The 18,301-nt window shown below is 38.4% G+C and overlaps 1 protein-coding gene and 1 non-coding gene across 3 annotated transcripts in view; both read left to right on the forward strand.

The window, feature by feature from the left end:
- Nucleotides 1-18,301, forward strand: part of LRMDA (leucine rich melanocyte differentiation associated) — a 1,048,937-nt gene that overhangs the window by 857,354 nt on the left and 173,282 nt on the right. The window lies entirely within an intron of this gene.
- On the forward strand, nt 11,466-11,572 carry LOC123393020. Its single transcript, XR_006607723.1, has one exon. It is a non-coding gene; the product is annotated as a U6 spliceosomal RNA (small nuclear RNA).

Raw genomic sequence — 18,301 nt, forward strand, 5'->3', positions numbered from 1 at the left:
CTATGCAAATGATGAGGAGGATAATAATAAAAAATAAAAATGCCTTGATCTATAGTGTTTGCCACAGTTCTGTGGCATCAATATTTCTATCACGACTGATTCCAAGATATCTACATGATATCACTCATTGTGGTGGTGGGAAGAGATGTGCACAGTTGACTCTTGTGAGTTGGTGTAAGCCAGTTCCTGCATACCAAAGGGTTGATTCCAAAGCTATTTAAACTTTTTGAGAGCATAGATAAGGAAGTACTTCTAAATTCTTTTTATGAAGTGCATAAAGTATTTACAGAGAAATTGACAAGGATTACAGAAAAAATAACTACAGTACTCATCTCAGCTATGCATATAGGTACAAAAGTCCTAAATAAAGTAATTCTAAATAACATCCAGTAACATACACAGCACAGTAAAACATCATGGTCAACTGAGATTTATTCCAAGTATGCAATAAAATTTCAATATTTAAGTATCCATTTATTCCATCTTTTTAATAGTTCTAAAGATGAAAGCCATAATTCCATAGATGCAGAGCTTTGCCAAATTCAATAATGAATCTTGGTAAAAAGCATATAAAAATAGATGTATATGTCCTTAATGTGATAAAACACATCCATCTCAGTCAAGCCAATGTCAAACTTAATGGGCAAACATAATAAGTGTTTTTATTAATGTGAGGACAAGACAAATTATCTGTTACTACCACTATTATTTAATGTTTTACTGGAAATACTAACCAATGTAATTAGACAGGAGAAATAAACAACAGAAATGAAAACAGAAAGCATATGGTCAAACTGTCATGCTTACAGATGATTTGGTTTGACAATTGGAAACTCAAGAGAGCCAACTAAAAGACTTAACAAGAGAATTCAGTGATGAAGTAAAACAGAAGGTAATATACAATTAGTAGAACAAAAACCAGTTGGATAAAAAACAATAACAACAACGACAAACAAACCCAAAAAATAAAAAACAACCACTTGGAGAATATTTTGAATGAAAGACACCATTTGAAGAAGCAACATAAAAGAAAATAAGTTGGAAATACTATAATCATATATTAACAAAAACATATAATATCTTCATGAAGAACACTTTAAAACCCTCTAGGAGGACACAGAAGAAGGCTTGAAGTTATGGACAGACCTACGGTATTACAGGAAAACTCAAGACCATAGATATGTCAATGTGGGTTTTTTTTGTTGTTGTTCTTATTAAAATATAAATTCTTATGAAACTATAAAACTATCAAAGTTTTTTTTTCTTTTTAAATGGGAAAAACTGAATCTGAGGTTTAGATGAAAAAGTAAGCAAAAGTAATATGTGGGATGATTCTAAAAAAGAATTATGATGAGGGCGGAAAATTAGCTCTACGGGATATCAAATACATTCTAAAGCCTCAATAATTAAAGCAATGTGGTACTTGTGCACAGATTGCTAAATGGAGTGATGGAATAGAATAGGAAATTGAGAATTCAGTGTCATGTGGGATTTAGTACATGATAAAAAGGTATCTCAGACTGCCAGAGAAGAGATAGGCTATTCAATATATTGTTCTTGGGGCAAATGTGTAGCTATTTGGAAAAAAAAAAATTAGATCCATATCTCATACCATACCAGGGCACATTACAAATGGATTAACATTTTAAATAGAAATGAAGAAGAAACCATAAAAGTACTTAAAGAAAACCAAGAGCTCAGTTTGAAAGCTGTAATTTTAAAAAAGAAAAATTAAAAACATAAAACATTAAAAATTTTAACCTGTTAAAAACGTACTGATTTTATTTTTTTAAAGAACATTTTACATGGAGAGGGAAAGATTTTATGCAAAGTCAAAAGACAGTGAATTTAATATTTGGAAATTATATAACAGGCAATGATAGATTATATATATTTCTGATATATGAGATGTTCATAGGAATCAGTAATAAAATGTTTAACAGCCTAGTGTAAAAACAGAGTAACAATTGTACTCCTAGAAATGATTGCATATATAAAATGATATATAAACAATAGTATTTATTATTAAGTAGATGTGCTAGCTAATCACTTAAAATTGCAATAGAGCTATCAGTTGAGAAACACTAAATTATGGTGCATCCAATCTGTAGAATACTGTGTAACTCTGTCAAAAGAATTAGGAAGCTCCTATATACTTAATATGTGAGTCTATGCAGTATATATCATTAAGGGAATACCACAAGGTATAGAACAATAGATATTGCATATTATTATTTACGCATGACAGGGTACAATAAGAATCCATGTTTAAAAAAACTCTGAAAGATGAATGATAGTGACTACCTATGGATGGGGTAAACCAGGCACATGGGAAGTCTAAGGTGGAAGAAAGACTGTTCACTGTACTTTTATATATTTTTTAAAAAATACTTAATCATGATTTAAAATAAATTGGATTTTTTAAAGGCTGAAATAAAATTCATATAGCTTATAACCTCAGTTACACGTGTCCAAAGGGTAGTAAACAGAAGGATGTTCATTGCAATGAAAAAGAAATGCAAAGACAAATTATATGTCTATCAGGAAAGGAATTATTAAAATATAGCAAATCATGATATTGAGTGCTGTATAGGAGTTTTTAAAAAGTTAAGGTAAATTTTTCAAAAAAAGGTAAATAAGATTTTAACAGAGAATGACTTCAGGACATATTTTTGAACAAAAATAATTTGAATCTAAAACATTTGTGCACTGTGATAGAATTTATGTATTTAAAAGCTCAAAATCTCTCATACATGCACATACACAGCAACATACACTTATGTGTACAAAGGCATAGAAACAATTATTAAAGTTTGGACACAAAACCCCTACAGTAGTTACTTTTGGAGGAATACCCAGATTGGAGTGGTAAAGAGTAGAAGAGGGTCAAAAAAACTAGTTTTTTCAGTCTCTGAATTTTTATTAAAATATGTTAATATTTCACTTAAGTAATAGATTAGTAAAAATAATAAAAGATCCAAAGAAGGCAGGAGCTTTGGGTGATTTGCAACCATTGTGGAGACTTTGAAACTTTGTTTTCCCAAGGACTGTGCTAAAGATACAGTTTCTTTGACAGTGTTCCTTTGCTTCTTCAGATTTAAATAATTCAGTGTTGAGAATCCACAGCAGACTTTCTATACTCTGTTGCAGGATGGGATATTTATAGGAATCAAATATCCTGGTAAATAAAGATACAGAGAAAAAAGTAAAGAGATACCTGCATATATTGCATGGCTCACTGATTTACTAAAAATGGGAAGGAAGATATTAGCATTAATAATAGCTGCTATTTATTGAGTGATTTCTTTAAAGCCAGCACTGTGCTGGTATTTTACATATGTTCGTGGTCTCATTTCATCTTGGAAATACCTCCTGAAGCTGGATATTATCCCCATTTTATATATGAGGAAATTGAAGCTTAGTGAGATATTATGTAGTTTACTGAAGGTCCCAGGGCTAATGCTGAGGCTCAAAACCAGGTCTAATGCTGAGGTCTGTGTTCTTCCCTCTGTTCTGTGCCCCTCCCCCCCAATAACATATACTTCACAGTAGAACTACACTGAATGAATTTTAATTTTTCTTGATGATCCAAGAAAGCACTTGTAGCTTTTTCAGTATTTCAGGAATCCAGTTAAGAGCATCAATGATCAGAGCCCTAGTGAAGCATGAAAATGATGGTTAATTGGAGCTATCCAGTTGAAAGAAAGCAGACTAACAGTGCATTTACAGAATTTAGTGCTTTTATTATACATAAATAAAGGTATAGCAAAATCACTAGTGTGATTTTTGCATAACCCCTTTGTTATTAATTGATCTGCATATTCTGAAGGCCTTTATTCCCTATATACTGATTTCAAATGGTCAGTCATTATCAGCACCTAAATCAGACTTTGTATCTCTGTTTGTAGACCTATAGACTATAGATATTGTTCACATACATGGATGCAGTTTTCCCCCCTATTGGAATCTCATAGCAAAAGATCTGGTCTCTGTAACCTGAATTAACACAAGCAGAGTTTAGGTTTACTGCACCAATGGCTTCATAGACAACCCCTTTGGTTATAGATTATAAATGTCATTTAGAGAAAGCACAAGATGGCTCCTGAGTGTCTAGTAAACTTCAACAACCACCTGAGAGATACCTCCGTGTGACTGCATAAAATGGAAATAAAGAATGGCAAATAACCCATTGACTATGCACTTTCTCACCCGCTGAGAGCAAAACGCAATCCAATGCAATTTTAGTACTTACATGCCTCTGGGGAAAATAGACCCCTAAAAATCACTGAGTGCAGCACTGGAAAAATTTCTTAAATTTGTGCTATGCTTGGTGTTATAAAACCCAAGGAAGCTTAGGCTTTCTCCTTGAGTAAAATGGACTGGTAATTTTGTTTTGTTATATTATCCACCAAGCATAATGATAATGGGTCACATGCAATTTAGGAAAAAATTAAGTCTAATAAGAAAAATCTCTAATAAATACTAACAGCATCTTATTGGTATTGTCGTTGGTCTAACCTTTCTATTAACATTTGTTTTTCTACATATTAAATGATCTGTAATATGTTGAAAATGAAGAAGATAGTAAAAATTTTAAAAAACCACATTCTTATATACATTGTATAAATGTTTACTTGCCTTTTCCCTTAGGCAAGTGCTAGGTGGTATGGTACAAGGAAGCGGTACTAAGTTATAACAGGAGATTCTTATTTTTTATATGCTAAGCAAGTGAAGTTGCTCAGTGTGGGGGATAGATCCTATCACTAACCAGGAATACTACCAATTTAATGAAAAACAGAGACTGAAGATCAGAATTCAGCCCTAAATAAAGGATGCAATTTCCTCTCAAATCAGACTTACTCTGTGCCATTGAAGGAATATGGAGAAACTTAGGGAAGCTCTGGTATCCAAGCAAAGGTGGTATGTGTGTGTGTGGGGGGGTGGAGTGGGGAAGTGGGTCCTATCCATCATGGGCGGTGTGGTAGAGTGGGATAGGATTAAGGGAAGTATTCAGGAAGCTTTGATTAGATATGTGCTTCTCAAGCCTACAAACAAATCTCCCCGGGGGGCATCCATCCCATAAAGATGCTTGAGCACCTACCTCCAGGAATTCCTGATGCAGTGGGCCTGGGGTGATACTCTGGTCTCTTTTATTTTCATGAGCTCTTCTGGTGATTCCTCCATGTACAACAATGTGAAGGCCATTGTGTTCAATGATATAGACAAGGAAGCTCTTTTCCCAAGTCTTCTCTGCCATCCTCTTAAAAAATGTACAGTTGAAGCAGAGAGGACAGAAACTCAAACAGATAAATGCCATAAATTGTTCCAAGTGCTGTGAAACTTGGGGCCACCAAAGACTGGGTCCCTGGGTGAAGGGTTGCCAAAGTCAGTGTAAGGCTTGAACAAAGGGCCAGCCATGGGTGTAGAGAAGGGGAAGGGGACCTCACAGGAATGGTTTGGAGAAGATTGAATACTTGGATGGTATTCACTAATTAGTTGTAAACAGTGAATAGGAGGCAAGAGCAGGAGGTGACTGTTAGGTTTTTAGCCTGAATAACTGTAGAAGGTAAAGCCATTTTACCCCAAATGACATTTGGGGAGGAACAGATTTGAGGTGACATGTTGAATGTGAGGTTCTTTGCATACAAGTAGAGATGCTCTAAGTCATGGGTCAGTAAACTTTTACTGTAAAGTATCCGATAGTAAGTATTTTAGGCTTTGCAGACCAGGTGGTCCTCATTGTGACTATAAAACTCTGTCATTGTAGTGTGAAAATATTCTTAGGTAATACATAAGCAAATAAGCATGGCTGAGTTCCATTAAGAAGTTATTTACAAAAGCAGGTGGTGGGGCCAGATTTGTCCTATGGGCTCTAGCTTGCCAGTCCTGCTATAAGTATGATAACAGAGAAATAGACATATGCATTCATTCATTCATTCATTCATTCTTATATGTCCACATACATGGTCTCTTTCTTTTTAAAAAGATTTATTTATTTTATGGAAAGGGTGTGTGCTAATGGGCAGAGATGCAGAGGGAGAGAATCTCAAGTAGACTCCTTGCTGAGCACCGAGCCTGATGTGGGGCTCGATCTCATGACACATGAGACCATGACCTGATCTGAAACCAAGAGTTAGACACTTAACCAACTGAGCCACCCAGCTGCCCCATGGTATCTTTCTGTGTAGCCATAAAATCATATCTATTCTATATAAACACTGCCTTTCATGCTTATTTTGGACAAGTAATTTCAAACTACCCAAAACTTGCTCAGTGATGAGCTATAAAAAAATTAAATGTGGAAATGTAAATTAAAACCACTAGATACATTTTGTACTTACTGGTTCAGCAAAATTTACAAATCTGGCAGTACCAAGTGCTGGCAAGCTGTAGAGCAACAGAAACTTGCGAGCTGTTCTGGGGGAAGTATGAATTAGCATATCTACTGTGGAGCAAAATTTGTTATTATCTGTTGCATTGGAATAGATGCAAACCCTAAAATTTAGTAATTCTCTTCCTAGGACACTAACCCAGGACAAACTACTGAACATGTTCAAATCAATATGAACTATATTAACGCCATTATCTATAATAGCAAAACAAAAGAAGACGAAAAACTGGAAACAACGCAGATATTTTATTAAATAAAGTTGAGGAACATTCAACATGGATCAGTCCATAAAATAGGGGAGAAAGAAACTCACTGAATGAAATCTATACAAAGTTCAATTAAAACAGTATTTTAAAAGGGTCATTTCATAGGTGGCCAAATGAGGGAGAAAACCAAAACTCAAGAGTTCAAGGTTGCATTTACCACTGAGGAGAACAACTGAAGAAGTCTGTTTATTTGTAAGCTTTTTTTTTTTTTTTTTTTTAAATATTTTTATTTATTTGACAGACAGAGATCACAAGTAGGCAGAGAGGCAGGCAGAGAGAGAAGAGGAAGCAGGATCCCCGCTGAGCAGAGAGCCCGATGTGGGGCTCGATCCCAGGACCCTGGGATCATGACCTGAGCTGAAAGCAGAGGCTTTAACCCACTGAGCCACCCAGGCGCCCCATGATTGGTACACAGATATTTTTTAAAACTTTGTTCTCAATGTTTTACATGTGATTTGTATCCCTTTGTAATGAAACAAGCATTGCATGATCATGAAAAGGAAGACAAAGCCAAAATCATAGTTATTTTTAAATTTAATTTAATATTTTCAAGATATGCTTAAGATTATTCTCCTCTAAAAAAGAAATGTTAATTTTTACAGACTGCTTATCTGACTTAGGATTTTTGCTAGTCAGGTCCCCTTTCCCAGTGATTAAGGGCCTGCTGGCTTGCAGTGTTTCATCTGAGCAGAAGACAGTGGGGACTAGGGACAACATAGAGGGTCTGGAGGCAAGCTGACATAGCTGGTATAGGGTCATTTGAGTTCGCCAACTTAAGGAGAACAAGCATTATCTTTGGCACAGGACAGAATGTGGTGAACTTCCTCTCTGTCACTCAGCAAATGATTCCCCTGCTGTCTTTGTATATCCCAGTCATCTGGGCTTACAGGGACACTGTGTTGTGGTTTTGTGGTGGAGAAGCTATTGCTACCTAATTTTTAATTTCTTGAAACTCACTTTGTAGCGTCATGATTACAAGGCTTAGAAGAAGATAAACTCTGTGTCCATTCCAAGTATAAATGGGCACTTGAGATGAAACCACCTACTTAATTTCCCCTTGTTGCTGGAGTAGAATCTGAATCCAAACCACAGCACAACCTAGCCCCTAAATCTCTATTAAAAACCACCTCGGGTAGTCTGGCAACACTTTATTTAAAGTCAGCAGAGAATTATAAAGTCAAAAGTGAAAAATGGTACAACAAGAAAGAATCATAAAAAAATACTAGATCAGTTAAATGTAGTCAAAGGCAATTTAGTGTGTTCTGGCACCAGTCCTTATTGATGCAAAGAATGTGATGTGTCAGGGGTCGGCAAGAGCATGTAGCAAAAGCGGAATGAAGGCTGCAGCTCCAGGCTTGGTGCTGGAACAGCCACAGGAGGCTGTGAAGGATGCCTCGCCCTCTCACATTTGCACCAGGAATTTCAGGGAGAATATCCTAATTCTCACAGTCTGGACTTTTTTTTTTTTTAACGTAGTATATTTTAAAAATTAGAATATTTTCTTTCATGGAGGTAATCTAACCTAGGGGCTGTGTAAATTGGGTCAGACCAGGAATGTAGGTATCCCTTCCCAGTACTTCTTAGTATCCTTGTCTCTTTGGAGTCACTACACTGATCTGCTTTTTCATATCTACATTACAAGCTGTGATAGTTTCTGCTCATCTTCTCCAGTGGCTCTAATTAGTACTAGCTAATCCGATTAATACTAACTATAGCTATGATTATTACAATCACCATGTTCTAGGCATTCTGCATGTATGTTTTCTCATCAGTTCTCACAAAAACCTTGTAAGATAGGTCTTAGCACCATACTGATTTTTACAGATGAATACAACTAAGGCTCCGAGATTCAGAACACATTTGAGGTTACACATTGAGTAGCAGAAACAGGACTAACCAAGCCTGACCCCTAGGTGGGTGCTATGCTGGAAGGGTTGCTTCTCTAATCTTATCAGCTGTTGCAGATGGGGACCAATACCTCTAGAGAGCATCTTTGTAATATAGGGTTTTATAGGATGGCCTGAAGAGCTTAAGTCAGAGTCAGCCTGTGTTTGAATTCTGGCTTTGCCATTTCCTGGCTTTGTGATCTTGGGTGAGTTACTTGAATATTCTATCTCTGTAAATTTTATATAATAGCAACACCTTAGTAGCGTTGTTGTAAGGATCATGTGAGTTGATATAAGGGAAGTGTTTTAGAGAGTTTGTGGCTCATAGTAAATACTATATACATGTTATTGTTGATCCTGCTTCTATTATTGTTATCACTGTTGTTACTGTTATTGTTCTTGATGTACATTTATATCTCCTGGAGGCAGGATGCCTTCACTGACAAAAGTGGTTGTGGATGCAGGCGTAAAAGCGAGGTAAGGGAGGCTTGTGGCAGGCCTGTGGGATGGATGGTCTCAGCCAAGCCTCTCAGTACCCTTCCAATCCTACTATGTGTGAGGCCATATCTACTTTGGGTATATCCATTTGTCACAAAGGAAACAGGTTTAGAAGGTCAGATGAAGAAACCAGATTCCTTGGGTGCTTCCACATACAAAATGAGGTTCTGGGGTACCTGTCTTCCTTTCCAATCTACAAATTCACCTGGAGGAGAGGCAGGGGAGAAGGAAATTTGGAGACTTTCTTAGGTTCTAGTAGGTCTTATCAGAGTCTTGGTTGTAGATTTAGGAGGAATGATTGGTTTAATGTAAATGCTTGAGAGGGTCTGAAAGAGATTAGAGAAACCTATTCCAGAGGATAAAGGCAGGACAGGAGGGAACCATTAATCTCATGGACATTCAATTCCCTAAGAACTTTTTTTTGGGAATGACCAGAAACAAGCCAGGCCATATGCTGTCCATTTGCAATCCTCTGAGCTGATTTTTTTTTTTTTCTTCGACAGATCGAGGCCAATGCCATTGCCTCTTTAAAGATGGTTCTTAAACTTGAAAAGGAACTGAAAGGTTGAGACGTACATGCAGAGTCAACACAGATGATTTGATGAAAGTCGTCCTGTCAAACACCAGAGCTCTCCCAGTTGTCAGAAATAGTCCGATGACATGTTCGAAGCTTCCCAGACTGACTTGCATTTTAGTAAATATGACCAATCAGGGAAGACATAGTTATACTGTGGAGAGTTCTGAGATGTGGAGAGAACAAGTTAATTGTTCAGCCTCAACTGAGACCTTTCACTCAAGTCATTAATCACAGTGCACAGCCTACGCTGCTCTCTGGATCCAGACGAAGGCTCATTCCAGGTGCTGGCCATTTGCCTTTCCCTCCAACTGGGCTGATTTATGAACCCAGAGATGTTTTCTGGTTTTTCCAAATTCTTTCCCATTACTTTGTAATAAAGGGGACATGTGATTTCTGGTTTGTTGCAGATCCTCAGTTTTAACATCCTTAATACCAAAGATTTTTTCAATTAGTTTGTGGCCTGCTTTCTGTGATCTGGAGGGTAGAAATGCTGTTCTGTGTTTTGAGTATCAAAGTTAAGACTCTCTTATTTCTTTCCCCTTTGGCTGGAGTTGACGACGCAAAAGTGCTGCATGGGTCTCTGGGCCCACATTCAACATCTCAGTGCAAGTGGAGGCTTAGGAAACCTCAGTGACAACAGCTCACTGCAGGTGTTAGTTATCCCCATCCCAGTCCAATGCAGCTGGTTCAGGGTACACTATCAGGAGGCCTTCCACATTGGGGCCAGGTCTCTGGTGACATTGTAAGCCAATATCGAAAACTTCAAAAGAGAATGTGAGTGTCAGAGAAGGACATTTGTAGTACTGAGGCTGAACTGGGTGCTGCTGAGTGTTACCTGTTTGAAAGGTAAGCCTGATCTGAGCTGATAAGGAGCCATGGATCCCTTGGGAGTTTTCCCAAGTGGCAGAAATGCGTTACAGAAAAGTAATTGGAAATTGATATTTGACATGTCTCTTGGTTACGTTTTATTCCTGATAACACCAAAGGGTTTGTCCAAGAGTCACTAGTGACTAATACGTGAAATCCTGCAATCCGTTGCTGAAATGCAATCTCTTCTTTGTTGAAAGTAAGCAGCTGCTTTCTGATCCTCTGCTTCCTAACTAGCGCTTCAAGTATAGAGACCCATGGGCTTAATTTGGGTGAAATGAGTGGTGAATACAGCCTTTTGATAATTCCCTGAAACAAAGTCATCGCTGGCAATGGAATGCAGTCCTTAATATGTAACTCAATTTAACAGGTACTTGTTCAGAGCCTGCTCTGGGCTCTATATTGTATTGTGTGCTGTGGGACATACAAAATAAATATCAAACATGGCCTTTGCCCTTGAAAAACTTCTAGGGTCTTAGGAAGGATGATGTGTTTATGAAACACATTTTACATGGCAAGATAAGATATCATGTATGTGTCAGAGTGAGTGGAACCTGGAATAAGTATAACAGGGAGTCAGAAAAAAGAGAGTAAGGTAGACTGAAGCTGTCAGGGAAGCTTTATGGATGAGGTGGGACAAAGACACCAATATCTCAAACCCAGAACAATACCTTAAAGAAATTGCAAGGACCATAGTATCACATTACTTAAAGATTATGGAGTCCCCTTCAGGTGAAAGTAGATTTATTCAATATGAGAATGGATTAATTTTATTCAGTAAATATTTATTGAGTACATCTATGTGCCAACAACTGTATCCAGTGAGGTAAGGGGAGAATAACCTATCCGAAAAAAACACGTCTGGGTCTTCTCAGGTGCTACCCTCTCTTAACATAGATATTTAAAGTTATTTGCTGGTCTTTGTGATTCCAAAACCTGTGATTTTTACCACTTACCATTCTGTCTCTCAAACAGACCTTGTGCTTGCTTTAGCAGCACATATCCTAAAATTGGAATGGTACAGAGAAGATTAGCATGGCTCCTGTGCAAGGATGGCTTGCAAATTTATGAAGTGTTCTATATTTAAAAAAAGATGAACTTCTTATTTAGGGTATCTTTCGGTTAAGAAGCTGAGTCTAATTTTTTGTGTAATGGAGGAATGACATATCCAACCTTTAAGTTATATGCAGTGTAAACAGTTGAATGAGTGCTCGTGGTGAAACGGAGACACACTGAGCACTGAATGTCTCAAATTGTTAGGTTAGGGAGTATTTGGAAAGCATTTGAAAAGTCTGCACCTGGCCCAAACTCAGGACCATAAGAAGAGCCCAAGCTCTCTGAAGATCAAGTTTTTCTTGGAATTTCCATTATTACCCTTGATAGCTACTGTGGAAACCCAGATAGAAGGGTCTTCCATCATAAGAGTTTGAGACAGTCTTTCACTGGGCTCTTTGACATTTGTGAAGTTTGAAATTGGCACCACTCAGATTTATTGTGTAAGCCACTAAAAGTTCTACCTTTATTCTTCCTTGCAAACTGGGGAAATCAACTTTTTGTTCACTTCTTTACGGTACAGGTATAGCTAGTCAATTGCAAATTGTTCTAGAAAGAAAAGAATTCAGGATGATAATGGTGGTGGCATTGGTGGTCATCATGGACGTGGTAGTCATTATTCTAAATATCCACATAACTTTTAACTAATATAACCATAAAACACTAGTAAACTCTGGAAAGAATCTAAGGTATCAAGCACTGAAAGGAAGAGGTGTCAGAGTTTATTTAGCTAAGCAATACCAGAAGAGGACTAGAAAATCCCCCTTTCTAGCTAGCAATCATTCTCATACCACAATGAGACCCCTGCTTGGTAACCCCTGCATATCTGCCACCCATGTGACTTTTTTTTGAAGCTAATTTAGGTATCAAATTTAAATGGAGTCCTGAGACCCCCTTTTTTTTTTTAATGTCTAGAGGGAGTAGTAGAAGGAAAAGCTACAAGAAATTTGAAATCACTCTTGATTCCTGTCATTTTCCTTAGTATTTAATCACGTTCTTCAGTTGAAAGGTTCTTCTTAGCCTCCTTGGGTAGACACATACACATATGTTCCCTCATTCATCTGCATGCATGTGTATATATTGATATGCATTCCTCTTCATCATCTGTAGGCATTTTACAAATAATGGCTGTGTGTGTGTTTTATCATCTTAATTTTTAAATGAACATGACAACTTCAAAATTTTTTGCAGAAATAGTCCTTCAATGGTAAAGAAATTCCAGCATGTAGGCTAGGGTCAGCTTTGGGTTACAAAATTCCACAGTTGGAGTTGGCATGGGAAGAGTATAAGCACTATGGCTTTAGAATTTTTGTCTTTCCATTTTGGGGTAGACGAGCAAAGCTGGTAATAAAAAAGTTGAGTTAGTGGAGAACTGTAGTAAAAGGTCAAATGAGAAAGGTAGAACAAGGTTAAGTGTGCAAGCAACAAAATTAGTAGGAGGTAGATAGAGGCAAGAGGAGGTATAGATATACTTCACCCTTCTCCCCAACTCTCCTCTGTGAGGTCATTAATGGGCTGGGAGTGGGGCTGAGAATATAAAAGGAGTTTGGAATTTTGGGTTGAAACGTTTGTTGTTGATGAAGTAGTTTGGGAAGCTTTCTTCTTGAAAAGATATCTGGGGGATTTTCTGTAGCAAAGGAGATAACAGTAGAGCTCAGAAGAGAAGAGACAGGCCATTTAGAACCTAATCCAACTTCTGGTTTTAGGGGGGAGATAGTACTACCAGATTTCCATACACCAAGGAGGCTAGTCAGCAGGATCAAAATCTGGCCCAGGTTCCACTTGCCAAGCTATGTGTCTGTAGGTGCATCTTCCCAGTGGGGCATCTTTTTCTAATTTTATTCAGAGCACTGTCCAGAATAGCATAGTCTCTGGACAATGGGAATTTTTGGTTTTCCTGTGGGTTGTCCAGTTTTATTCATGTACCTAGGAAAGGAAGCAGAGAATTAGAGGTGGCAATTCCTGAGAAAAACACATTTTAATGTGCTTTTTCTTAAGTAGGTGAGCATAGACAGTAAGAAAACTGGTGGCTTATGGAGCAGACCAGCTGCAGAGATCACCCTCCCTAGTGGACAGAGCTAGTTTAAAAGGGAAACGACCAATGGGGTTTTCTATTTCACACTTTTAAAAATGGGTCCACAAACCTTAGGGTGAGGACACCTTAATTTCCAGATTCTCCTACCTCTAATTTCCATTTGGGAGTTTTATGAGCAAGCCTAGTTTTAGTGGTTCCTCTTTCATTATCCATAAGCTCCCTGTCATAATTGTTGTGCAGGTCCTTGTCCTTGGTGCCATAGTGCCAGGAGGAGAAGAGTCTTCTGGAAGAACCTAATGACTTTGAGTAACTTAGAGGTCATTGTGAAAGCAGGGAAGGCAAGCATGATTCTACTGACTGAATTGCATACAAAGTCTATTTGACAACAGCTAGGGGACCTCGAAAAATCAGAGACTGCCATCACATATGGAGAGGTCTTCCCATCTTCACCTCAGTGGCTGTTTCTCCTTATTGAAGAATGAAAACAGTAAATGGCCTAAAGCAAGCTAAAAGCAAATCCCTTGACTTTATTCATTTCATGACTATAATACTTGGTGGTAATATTAGTAAAGGCCCTGGCAGCCCTCATAGGAGAGATGCCAGAAATGAGGCAACTGACTATTCATTCACCTGCTCTAACTTCTTTCAGAAATAACATGATTTATAAAAGAATGCAGAATCATAATTGTCAGCCAAGATGTCATTTTAACTTTAGGATGTCCAGAAACAAAGGGATATTATATCCTTTGTTCTTGGAGCACCACAGATGCCAAATTATGCACAAGGTTCCCTCTTGGCATTGAGTGCTTTGGAGCCTAGAGGCAACCAGTGATTTCAGAAAGATGTTGCCTCTGGTGGTGTCCTCACCTGAATATCTCCGTGAAGCTAGGGGAGGGAGCATGGCCCTCCTAGCTTCTCTGCATTCTGATAGAGCAGGAAACAGCAAGAGGGATGGCAATCTTAGAAATGGCCGGTGGCTTGAGGTAAACTATCCTCAGCCTCACTCTAGGGAGCTTGACAAGAGTACCATTAATGTACTGGAGAAATAATTCATTACATTTCATTTTGTCTGTTCATCAGCATATGCCAACAGATGCTCAGTTCAAAACATGAATAGTTGATTAATATAATATCAGGCATCTGGAACAGAGAGCAGTGGAATTTGGGAGGCTCAGGAAGGCTCAAATGTCATCTATTCTAACCACAGCTGTCTGAATGCACATAGTAGGCATTGAAAATATTTGTTGATTAGATTTTCTTTGATTTGAACAACTTGGTTGCTTGGTTTTGAGCCCAGATGTTTGGCATGGAGCCAGAGTTGTGTGCTCTGCATGCTGTCATCAGCCTCACCACCACAGAGATGGTTGGCAGGGGTCAGCATTCTTCCCATCCCCATGGTGAGATCCCTTCTCTCTTCTCTCTCAGAGCATGCACACTGACTATAGGCCATAGAACAGACAGCAGATGGCCCATTGAGCTATCCTCCACACCCCCATTTTCCCCAGTGTCCTTGTGGTTGTATCTTATGACAGAGAACACTGGCGTCTCTGCAAACAGACCACAGCAGGGCTGGTGACAGGTACTTGAGCAGCCATTTATTCATATATTCCATTGGTCATTGCAAAAGTGTTGAGTTAAAGGCCTATTATTTCATAGCACTGACCTGAAACCTGAGTAGGAAACATGAGAAAACCGTGGGAAGGGAAGAAGACTAAAATATGGGTGGGACATTATTTATTTATTAATTTCTAGAGAACAATGGAAAAACAAGTTAAAAAGAAAGAACACCTTCTGATTGTATTAGTGCCAATGCCATGCACAACAGAGGGGAAGGGACACTGTATGGTAGAGTGGATACACCATCCACAGATCTGCCTCATAACTCCAGTATGTGGCTTTAAGCCCACTCTGTAAAATAAAGTGAATGTCCCAGGATATTCTTCAGTACTATCCTTCAGTGACATTTTGATCAGGAATTGTGAAATCCTCATTTCCCCATTATTTAATACCCCTCAAATATCTAGAATTTATTTACTTACAGAGAATCAAGTAGACCCCTAATATTCTAAGGAAACTAGGCATGAGAGGTAGTAAAAGAAGGTATACACTATGCCCTAATATTCTGGGAAGAAGACAACAGGCTTTGAAGTGCTGTGAAACCCATTCTTGATAAAAATATAAAGATTTGTTATGGTTGGGAGTGGAGCTCTCCTTCAAAGTGAAATAGTGGCAAGTTTTATCTTTCTTCTTGAAGCACATTCTTGGCTCAGTTATTGGTTCACACAGTGTTGGTATGACAACTTAGTGAATAGGTCTGAGATAGTCTCTGCTGCCAGTGGTAAAAGTAGTCGCTCTTCAACCCATCCAAAAAATTGGGGCTATATTTTTGTGGGTTGTTGAGAAATTGGAGCTTGGATAACCGATCTGTAGTTGAGGCCTGCAAATAGTAGAGCTAGAAGTCACAATCCTATCTGATTGAAATAGACTCACTGTGCAGGGGTTTCCCATCTCTTCAGACCCAGGGGAGGTAGATCAAGTGGCTAAAGGCAAAACTCAAAAGTCACTAGAAGGCTCTCACTTCTGCACGGTAATTTATAGCTTTCTGAGAGGTTTGTAACAATGATTAACCAAGTGGTTTAATCCCCACAGTAATCCTGTGAGGTCATAGTATATCCCTATATTATAATAATCCTATCAAGTCAGGGTTATATCCCTATGGGACAGGTGGAGAGTTGAGGTCTAAGTATGCTGATGGGGGGTTAACTTGTTTCTCACAGGGCATTTTTGATGGCTGCTGGAAGAGCCCCCAGCCTGAAGCTCCATGGTACTCTATAGTTTAACTTCATCTATAGGTTAAGACATTCCTGACTATGGGTCCTCCTTTTTAAAATGTAGATACCCCTGGGAATGAAATCACATCAAGCTTGCTATCCCTTAAATATTTGCCTGAATGATATTGCAACAAACATTTTGATCTGACCTAGTTGAGTAATGCTAACATGTTAAAATGAGGATAAAACGAAGGGAATTTGGGATAGATTTGGGGTGGGGAATTTTGTTTGGAGTCACCACCCTGGTGGGAGTGTAATCATGAAGACTTCAAGACTCCATTCCTGAATGAAGGGAGTCCTTGAGCAGGGGAGAGTATGCAGGACAAGCAGCAAGGACGGTAATGAAAACAATATAACTGTTCATGTTTCTAGCTTGGTTGGCCTACCTTTGTTGGACCCACCCCTGGTGAATGGGCCAGGATTGAGATGGATGGGGTCAAATCTATCTGCTGTTATTTGCCAAGTACCTGGCTTTGGGCATTGGTCCGTTTCCTGTGTTCTCTTATTCTGCTAACTACTTAAGGCAGCAAAATCATTTCCCGCGTTTGACTCCAATATATGCCAGTTGAAACTGAAATCCTCATACCGAGCAAATGTACCAAAGAACACTCTATAAACTTAATGAGGGAGATGAAGAGATATGTGCCAGAAACGTAGAAAATTTAACACTGATGAGGTTATGACTATTATATGTTTAGTTAAATTGTTGACACTGACAGGACATGGCTGAGGAAATCTACCGTCCGTTTTCTCCTTGTATCAGTGATAATGGTTCCTTGGTGTGCTCTTCTCAGTTAACAAAAATATTCCCGAAAGTTAAATGCAGGGAGAAGAAGTGACATAAGAAATACTTTTATTATCTCTGCTCTTCTGGGAGTTCCCTCCTAGAACATTATTTAAAACAGGACTTTTCCTGACTGGCCAATGAGTTTGGAGGAAAGAACTCAGAGGTTCAGAGGTGAATGTGGATTGTCCTAAGAGTTGTTGCAGCGTCTCCTAACTCCTGGGTGTATACACTCGCCCCAGCAAATCCATCTAGCGCAGTGCTGCCCTGGCCTTCCAGAAACTCCTCTTCTCTCTTTCACATTTTCCCTTCTCTTAAAAACTGACCAAGGTTCTCCTTTGCCTCATGAACAAAATCTCAATTCCTTTAAGTGCCATTTTAAGATGTAAATGTGGGGGCGCCTGGGTGGCTCAGTGTGTTAAAGCCTCTGCCTCCGGCTCAGGTCATGATCTCAGGGTCCTGGGATCAAGCCTCGCATCGGGTTCTCTGCTCAGCAGGAAGCCTGCTTCCCTCTCTCTCTGCCTGCCTTTCTGCCTACTTGTGATCTCTCTCTCTGTCAAATGAATAAATAAAATCTTTAAAAAAAAAAAAGATGTAAATGTGATCATGAATTTCGTAAGCTGCAAAGTACTATATAAATATTAGCTATTGAATTTGGAGTCAGAACACCTCAGTTTGAGACTTGTGCTAGCTGAATGACCTTGGAGAGGTCATTTAAACTCTCAGAACCTCAGTTCCTTCATTTATAAAATAAGATTATTATAATAATTAAAGTAATTGAAAGTGACATAGTAATTAGCAAAGAGTAGACAGTCAATACCTGTTTATGAAGATGAAAGCAATTTAGTCTAGCACTTAAGAACACTGACTATAGGGACACAAGTCACTTATCCTGTGTCTCTTATTCCCTACTTATAAAATGGGGATATGGTGCAAGAGTCAAATGAGTTAATATATTTCAGGAACTTTCAACAGATCCTGGCTTGCATCAATCCTTCTGTAAATGTTAAGGCTCCTATTGCTGCTCTTGTCATTTTTATTATTCAAGGACATGTCCTGGTTTATCTTTTAAGTTTTATTTGGTTGTCCATCTTAACACATTTTGAAAGAGGT

Source organism: Mustela putorius, unplaced genomic scaffold, assembly GCF_011764305.1.
Source record: "Mustela putorius furo isolate JIRA1106 unplaced genomic scaffold, ASM1176430v1.1 tig00000698_pilon_pilon_pilon, whole genome shotgun sequence".
NCBI lineage: Eukaryota > Metazoa > Chordata > Mammalia > Carnivora > Mustelidae > Mustela > Mustela putorius.